The sequence below is a fragment of the Trichomycterus rosablanca genome, chromosome 1, assembly GCF_030014385.1.
Source record: "Trichomycterus rosablanca isolate fTriRos1 chromosome 1, fTriRos1.hap1, whole genome shotgun sequence".
In the NCBI taxonomy this organism is placed as follows: domain Eukaryota; kingdom Metazoa; phylum Chordata; class Actinopteri; order Siluriformes; family Trichomycteridae; genus Trichomycterus; species Trichomycterus rosablanca.
In genome coordinates this window covers 71,930,664-71,940,647 of record NC_085988.1, presented here as the reverse complement: position 1 = coordinate 71,940,647, position 9,984 = coordinate 71,930,664, and positions in this window count along the sequence as shown.

Here is a 9,984-nt window from a genome sequence, read left to right as displayed (position 1 = left end):
TGGTACTGCATAGTTGTCTAATCTGACTTTGTAAGAGATGTTTCTTTGAAAAATATTTGCTACTGATATGTTGCGTAGGTATTCCTTTCACTCACTATACTTTAGGATCAGGGTTGCGTAATTATGGAAACAAACACAATGAAAATGTATTTAAAATACAAAGATTAAGTGTGGTTAAGTTCAAGATACATTTACAATTAGAATACAGTTAATTTATCATTTTCAGCTGATTATTTTTTTAAATATGTACTCATCAAGAGGGTAAACAAGTATTTAATTACTGTTGTTCTTGTAGTTTGATATTCTTTTGGTTCATAAATTCACTTAAAACTTGCATTCAGTGTCTTTTGACTTTGTGAACAAAAAAGCACTTTATTGCACAGAACACGCTGGCAATTGTAGCTTCGAAAAGTCTACAGTTAAATACGAGGGATCTTCAAAAAGTTTCTGCACTTTTATAATTTGGTTGGAAACATGGAGGGCGGGAGGAATAGTAATTGGTCGCGTCCGAGAGACTGAGAGAGAGCTTACAGTCCGGATTTTCACCTTTTTGGATGCTCAAAGAAGCTTTAAGGTTTTTATCTGATGATGATGTGAAAGCAGCAGTGCATCAGTGGCTACATGCTCAACCAAGGGCGTAACTACCGGGGGGCAAGTGCACTGGGGCCCATGGCAGGGGGGGGCCCTACACCACATTAACTCAACCCCCCACCACTGCCCCCCCATTGGCTGCACTCGACAGGTCGTTATTAGTATATTACAATATTCTTGTTAAATAAAATATTGAAATAACTAAAAGACAATGAAATATCAGAATACATGTAATCAAAATATACAGTGAGAGCACACTTAATGTTACTAGACAGCACGCCGCATGAATTTCTTATATATAATTTCTATATATATATATATACGTATATATGAAATTTGTTGAGGGGGCCCAAATCTTTTTTTTCACTGGGGCCCATGAGCTCCTAGTTACACCACTGCGCTCAACCAAAACATTTTTTGCTGATGGCATTCCAAAGTTGGTACGACGCTACGACAATGCATCAGAAGGTGACGATGTAGAAAAATGATGTCATTTGTTTTTTAAATTCTTAATAAATAGAGTTTTAAAAAAAAGCGGAAACTTTTTGAAGAACTCTTATCAAAATAATTCACTTTTGCAACATTGCGGTTAAATTTTAACCAATTCTTCCCTGCATATTGTTTTCATATTGTTTCCCAAGATTACAAGAGTGCCTGCTAAAACTTGTGTGTTCAGATTTAATTTCTTGGCAGTAGTGGCACCATATCAAGATGCTCCAATGTCCATACATTTCTGTAGGTATGTTCCTGGGATCATAAATTCAGCCCTTTATTCCACCATGCATTAAATTATGACCAGATAATTCTATTTTTGTTTTATCTGAACATTTTGATTTGTCTAAATGCTATTATGTAAATTTTATCTGCACATCATTTTTTGTAGGAACATAAAACATTGCGGTGCACTTCATTACTTATCTGAAGATTGTTGTTCCTGCTGTTTTTAGGGCACCCTGCAACTTTTTTCAAGTTACTTCTGGTTACTCTGTTTCCTTTACTAAAATTAGTCTAACAGCACATGTTTAAGTCTTGTAAGGTGCAACTGTACAGGGATCATTTGTGGTTCCAAAACCTTTTTATGTAATAATTGATAAATCAGCTGTGGCTCTGTCCATTCACAAGCACACCTAGGACAATTTTTGTAGTTCTAATTGGCCTGACTGCATGCCTTTAGATTTGCGGGAGTAAACATGAGCACCTGGAAGAAAAGCCTAAGGGAAAACATGCAAACTATACACATAAAGGGCCCTGGGAATTGAACCCAGGTCCCTTTTCTCTGTGGGGTGACAGTGCTAACCACTGATTCATTCATAAATTTAAATGTTGGTGATGATTTCCAAATTAATATGTTCTTTCACTTTTCCCATGCATGCAGCATGTTGTGTTCACAGTAAATGGCATCATTTAGAAGAACAAAAGGTGTATTATGCATTAAAAATGTATTATTATTATTGTATTTGCAGCATAAATGTCTAGAGGTTCTACATTTATTTTTTATGACCTTTGCATATATTTAATACTTTTTCCCCAATTTTTTTTTTTATAAACATGTGTTTGTGCTTACAAATACATACTTGTATTTCAATTTTAAGTGCAAAGTCAAAAGACATTGTGTGTAAATTTTAAGTTTTCCCAGAATTCCAAATAAAGACAGCTGGAAAAATGTAAATAAACCTGAAAGCAATGATGTGCATTTTTACCCTTGTTCAGTTAAAAACAGTACAAAGATATTTAATGTTTTAACAGATCAAGTTATGGTAATATACAGTGTATCACAAAAGTGAGTACACCCCTCACATTTCTGCAAATATTTCATTATATCTTTTCATGGGACAACACTATAGAAATAAAACTTGGATATAACTTAGAGTAGTCAGTGTACAGCTTGTATAGCAGTGTAGATTTACTGTCTTCTGAAAATAACTCAACACACAGCCATTAATGTCTAAATGGCTGGCAACATAAGTGAGTACACCCCACAGTGAACATGTCCAAATTGTGCCCAAAGTGTCAATATTTTGTGTGACCACCATTATTATCCAGCACTGCCTTAACCCTCCTGGGCATGGAATTCACCAGAGCTGCACAGGTTGCTACTGGAATCCTCTTCCACTCCTCCATGATGACATCACGGAGCTGGTGGATGTTAGACACCTTGAACTCCTCCACCTTCCACTTGAGGATGCGCCACAGGTGCTCAATTGGGTTTAGTCCATCACCTTTACCTTCAGCTTCCTCAGCAAGGCAGTTGTCATCTTGGAGGTTGTGTTTGGGGTCGTTATCCTGTTGGAAAACTGCCATGAGGCCCAGTTTTCGAAGGGAGGGGATCATGCTCTGTTTCAGAATGTCACAGTACATGTTGGAATTCATGTTTCCCTCAATGAACTGCAGCTCCCCAGTGCCAGCAACACTCATGCAGCCCAAGACCATGATGCTACCACCACCATGCTTGACTGTAGGCAAGATACAGTTGTCTTGGTACTTCTCACCAGGGCGCCGCCACACATGCTGGGCACCATCTGAGCCAAACAAGTTTATCTTGGTCTCGTCAGACCACAGGGCATTCCAGTAATCCATGTTCTTGGACTGCTTGTCTTCAGCAAACTGTTTGCGGGCTTTCTTGTGCGTCAGCTTCCTTCTGGGATGACGACCATGCAGACCGAGTTGATGCAGTGTGCGGCGTATGGTCTGAGCACTGACAGGCTGACCTCCCACGTCTTCAACCTCTGCAGCAATGCTGGCAGCACTCATGTGTCTATTTTTTAAAGGCAACCTCTGGATATGACGCCGAACACGTGGACTCAACTTCTTTGGTCGACCCTGGCGAAGCCTGTTCCGAGTGGAACCTGTCCTGGAAAACCGCTGTATGACCTTGGCCACCATGCTGTAGCTCAGTTTCAGGGTGTTAGAAATCTTCTTATAGCCCAGGCCATCTTTGTGGAGAGCAACAATTCTATTTCTCACATCCTCAGAGAGTTCTTTGCCATGAGGTGCCATGTTGAATATCCAGTGGCCAGTATGAGAGAATTGTACCCAAAACACCAAATTTAACAGCCCTGCTCCCCATTTACACCTGGGACCTTGACACATGACACCAGGGAGGGACAACGACACATTTGGGCACAATTTGGACATGTTCACTGTGGGGTGTACTCACTTATGTTGCCAGCTATTTAGACATTAATGGCTGTGTGTTGAGTTATTTTCAGAAGACAGTAAATCTACACCGCTATACAAGCTGTACACTGACTACTCTAAGTTCTATCCAAGTTTCATGTCTATAGTGTTGTCCCATGAAAAGATATAATGAAATATTTGCAGAAATGTGAGGGGTGTACTCACTTTTGTGATACACTGTATGCACATACACCGATCAGACATAACATTATGACCATCTTCCTAATATTGTGTTGGTCCCCCTTTTGCTGCCAAAACAGCCCTGCAACTGTGATGCACTGTGTATTCTGTCACATTTCTATCAGAACCAGCATTAACTTCTTCAGCAATTTGAGCCACAGTAGCTCGTCTGTTGGATCGGACCACATGGGCCAGCCTTCACTCCCCACGTGCATTAATGAGCCTTGGCCACCCATGACCCTGTCGCCGGTGTACCATTGTTCCTTCCTTAGACCACTTTTGATATATACTGACCACTGCAGACCGGGAACACCCCACAAGAGCTTTTGGAGATGCTCTGACCCAGTCGTCTAGCCATCACAATTTGGCCCTTGTCAAATTCGCTTAAATCCTTACACTTGCCCATTTTTCCTGCTTCTAACACATCAATTTTGAGGATAAAATGTTCACTTGCTGGCTAATATATCCCACCCACTAACAGGTGCCGTGATGAAGAGATAATCAGTGTTATTCACTTCAGCTGTCAGTGGTCATAATGTTATGCCTGGTTGGTGTATATATGCATATATTACCATTATGTAATCATTTAGAAACTGAGGACACCAACATTTGTGAAAGTGGATGTTTTCTATTCCTGTCTGATGAAAGATTTCATGCAATCATCAGTGTGAAACAGTGTTTTTAATCTCTTGAACTACTGTATCTAATCACTTAGTTTTTTACAAGTGACAAACTCCAATCAATCCTTACTTATAAATAACTGAGCTTTTGATACGTTCACAAACTTTATAGTCTTTTATTGCACTGTCTCAATTTTTTAAATGAGTTTTAGGCATCAAATTAAAATTTTTAAAAACTTAAATTTACAGATATAAGGTTGATCAGGTAAAACATTATCTATCTTTGTGCTGTTTTTAATACTTGTAAAAGTCATTTAACAAATGACCACTTTCTGTTTTTATGTGCATTTTACGTAGTCACACCTTTAGGAAATAGGGCTGTACATAAAACAGGCACTCACCCATCTATTAAGAATATAGCAAGATGTGGCTGTATCATGACCTTTTTTTTTTTTTACATGATTTTTAATTTTTTTTTATCTATGCAGACCAGACAAACTCACTTTCAGTCACTTAGATGTTCTATAGACAGTGGATAAAAAGGTCCACACACCCCATTCTTTTTTGACATGACCTATAATCTGTACAATTAATAAACTAACTGAAATCTCACATCTTACATGCTCACCTCGCTCCTCCCCTCCTGCTCTGGTGTGTTTTGTTGTGATACCGTCACGTTATTAAAATCCATCGGTACATTGGTAGGCATTGGAAGATTGTACGTTTTTGAATACTTTGCTTTGCAGATACAGAAATAGGGTCAATTTTATGGAAATAATAGTGTGAACTATACGTACGTAAAGTATGGATGCACCTTACGCACTTTGCGCAAATGAATCAAAGCATGCATAGTGAGGCTCTTATTCCGTGTGTTTTGGTGAATGAGGGCTCTTTTTTTTTACTTTGTGCTTATACAGAACAGCATTGATTTTTTATTTTAAATAAACAAGGACACATACTGTATATTCGGTCACTATAAAAAATTTACCAATTTATTCACCCAGCAAACACAACTATGTGGTATGAGTTAGCCGCTTTGTGGTGATTCGCCATGATGGTAACGTTGTGAGAAAGTAAAGGTTTTAAATTGGATTTAGTTACGGGCTCTGGCTGGGCTGTTCTAAAACTTTGATCTTCTCCATTCTTTTGTTGATGTGGAGGTATGCTTTGAATTGTTGTTGTGCTGTAAGGTTGTTAGTTTATAAAGGTTGTTGGTTTATAAAGGGGCTGACTAAATTCCCAGTTGCATCTAAAAAAAAAAAAAAAAACAGCCCCAAAGCATAATGCTGCCACCACCATGCTTCATTGTGTGTGTGATGCTCTTTTTAATGTTGTTTTTGTGCCAAAAATACCTTTTGGAAAAATGGCCAAAATTTAACCCTGACCTCATTAGACCATAACTTTTGATGTAGGTTTTTGCTGGGCTTGGATGTTTTTCTTTGTAAGAAAAGGCTTCCGTCTTGCCACCCTACCCCACAACCCAGATGTGAGGAATACAGGAGATGTCTCATGTAGTACACAACTGGTACTTGCCAGAAATTCCTGCAGCTCCTTTAAATGTTGCTGTAGGCCTCTTGGCAGCCTCCCCATTCAGTTTTCTTGTTTTCTACTTGTCTTCTCATCAGTTTTGGAGGGACATCCAGCTGTTGGTAATATCACTGTTGTTTCATATTGTATCCACTTGCTGATTACCATCTTCACAGTAAATGTCAGTACAATCCAATTAGAACAGCTGAACTTTGTATGGTGTTTATCAGAGTCACTGTAATCGATAACAGGGTGTCACTGAGTGCTTTTTAACATGAGCTTGAATGTGATTGGTTCATTCTAAACACAGCTACATCCCCAATTATTAGAGGGTGTGCACATTTATGTGGCCAAATAATTTTAGCTTGTTTTTCAATTGCACAGATTATAGGTCACAATAAAGGTGACTGAATGAATCTTATTCACTTGCAAAATTGCAACAATTAGTGTCCTCAGTTCCCTAACCATTAAAAAGCCTTATTACTGGGAAAGGTGATGGAACAGGGCTAAACATGCCCCTGTCTCAACTTTTTTGGAGTGCGTTGCAGGCATCAAATTTTAAATGTGTTTATATTTAGAAAATACAATAAAGTTGATCAGTAAACTATTGGACATTTTCTTTCTGTTAAAACTTCTGTCAGTTAAATAGAGATTTGAGAGAACTAACAAATCACATTTTCTTTTGCATTATTTAAATGTCCCAACTTTTTCTGGAAATGGGGTTTGTATTGTCTTACTGCCATCATAATCTAAAATAAAATTAACCAATTAAGATTTTCATGCCTCTTTCGTAACACACAGTGAACTTGTTTGAAACAATCTGTACATTATACTGTACATACTGCTTTCATTTTTATTCAGATTTTTTAAATATACCAAAGGGTGGGTGCTCAGATTGCAGTAGCATCCTTTACAAACATATATATTTATTTTATATATAATCAAAGGCAAGGCAGTGTATGTCAAACATGGACAGACAGCAACAGCAAAGAGGAGCAGGGTCACATGACAAAGCGTGACATTTCTTCATATGTACAGCCACAAAGCTCTCTTAACTAAAATGACCATTTAAGGTTCACAAACTTAAAGTTTATGGCAGGGCTGCTTTATATTAAATACTATTGCATGAAAATAAAACAAATACTTGGTGTAAAAAGCATTAAATCTGGACCCTTAGGCAATGAGTAACATTGCCAAAAAACAGTAAGTAAATGTTCACCATATTTACATCTGGATGGATTTATGTTTGGAGAAATGAATTGATGCCTTTTACCCACAAAGTCTGATGCCAACTGTTCCGTACAGTGGAAGATCCACTTGGTATGGGCAGCGAACTAGTGGAAATAATTTGATCCAATAATTGCTTGCATTGTCTTATATCCAACAAATATGAGGCTGTTTTACAGGACTAGGTAAACCCTAAACCCTATAGTGCAAACACTCTTTTCTGATGATGTTCCTACAATAATGACCCATACTGTTTAGGTTACTGTTTAGTAGGCGTTTGATAAACAGTAGGATAAAGTACCTTTTATAGCCCACCTTATTACCAGAATTAAACATTGTTAAACCTATATGGAAAGTGCTGGAGTGTTGACTGTTAATTAGATCTTTATCTCACAAAGAATTAGAAGACTTTCTTTTTAAAAGTTCCCAAACATCCCAGCTCCCATTTGACAGTAAGTTATTGTATCAGTGAAGGATAAATATATAAACTATGGCCAAGTTTGCACATATTGTCAAAAGAGCATTTACACTGTCTGCATTTGCAGCGTTCATAAACTTGGTCAAACTGTTTAGAGGCTAATTTTAAATAGACCTTTCAAATCTTGATCTCCAAAGATCAACAGCTCTTCTCCACTCTTCTCTTACACAACGTGGAATTTTAAAGCTCTGTTTGGAAGCCAATCACCTGGAATGATTGCACAAAATTGGTGGTAATGGCAAATCTAAATCTATGTTCTACTTTTGTCTGAAAAACGTTTGTGAACCCCATTGTTTCTGCATGACATTAAATGTGGTCTCATCTTTATTCAAGTGATAATAAACAAACACATCCTGAATAACTCTTTTACTATCCTTCATGTGTTTATTTAATGCATATTGAATTACCCATTTTAAAGAAAGTATCTTTCATCTTTATTCATACAACCTCAAATAAAAAAGCAAAATTGCAGTGTTTCTTACATTGACATTTATTTCATTGAAGACTATAAACCTGCGATATTTAATATTAAGTTGAGACTGGGCAATTTATGGCTAGTAATGAAATAAAAAGAAGTAAATAATGTGGCTTCAAACAAGTGATGTCAACATGGTAGAGGATCTTTAATTTGTCAACAAGTGCAGTATGTAAAAACAATGTTCCCCAAAAAAGATAGGAAAGGACTTGCATATTTCCCCCTCTACAGTGCATAATATCATTAAACAAATTAAGGAATCTGGAGGAATTTTAATGTGTACAAGGGCAAGGACACAAGCCTCAGCTGAACACTTGTGTTCTCCAATGCCTCAGACGGGACTGCATCAAGAACCGCCACTCAACCTGTCATGCACTACAATACAAAGTTACATGCACAAATGCCACTTAAAACTTCACTGTGCAAAAAAGAAGCCTTATGTTAACCATGTCCAGAAGCAGTGTCGACTTCTCTGGGCTGGGAGGCATCTTGGATGGACCATCACACAGTGGAAAGGTGTGAGAAATGGACGCTGTGTGCTCAGGACTAAAGATGAAAAGGACCAACCACACTGTTATCAGCAACAGCTTTCTTAGCTGTAATGTCACAGCTGTCAAAGTATTCGATGAGCAGTGTACTTTACAAAAGCAGGTATTTTTTTAAATGGAACAGATAAGCATCTATCGACTCTATCATTGGGAAAATGATCTCATAGACAAATTTAGAACATCAGTTTATTCTCAACAGTGTTCACAGAGATTGATTAAGATTTATATGTTTTAGTTTAGGTTTAGGGGTCCAGGGGCTTGACAGTTTATTCATGTCTACCAAAACCACTAAGAAACTAAGAATAATTGACAGTCCAGACTATACCTTTTTAAAATGTATCCTGAAAATGTTCTACATATTGTTTGTGCACAAAACAGAATTCAACCACACATTTATTTATTTAACCAAACTGTGTTTATATATTATTTGATAATAACACAGAGGAACCAGGTATCAGAAGCAGAGGTCTGCACACATGCATTCATTTTCCCTGTTTTTATTGCTGATAGAAAACAGGCCGGCAAAGTCTGCAGCCAACTGGACGAGACTCACCGAAGTCACCATAACAGCGTCGCTATTAAGTTCTCTTTTGGTGTTGGACTCAAAAACACAATAACAAACTTGTACATGGGTTTCAAATCAAGAAGCCATTGCTATAGTGCATCACAGCACCACAATGTGGACCTGCATTGTAAGTTCATACTCGGTCTGTTATCGTAAGTCTACGTGTGGCGTACGCAGACGGACGGGAATGCTCAAGAGCTGGTAAAGTACTTCATGGAAATGCAATCTGGTGACCAAACTATGCACAGAAAATTCTCATGGATGCCAGAGACATGAGATTCCACATCACTGGCCGTGCTTGCACAGTGCCCCCCAGCCAATTCTTCTCCGCCTGAGCCAATGGAATTTCTCTAACCATACAGCTGGGGGCTGAACAGATTCAGGAGCGAGGAACTAATCTGGGGAGTCATATTTTTATTCAAAATCGTTTGTGCAAGGTTAACGGCAGACAGCAAGATTATTGTGTTTTCGTATGTGGAAAACATGTGACTATGTCGTGAATATTGAGAAAAGATTTACTCTTGCTAGTTTGTTTGAAATTATTTATTATCATAATTTTTTATTCAAACCAGAATGTACAGCTAGATGAGAGCTAG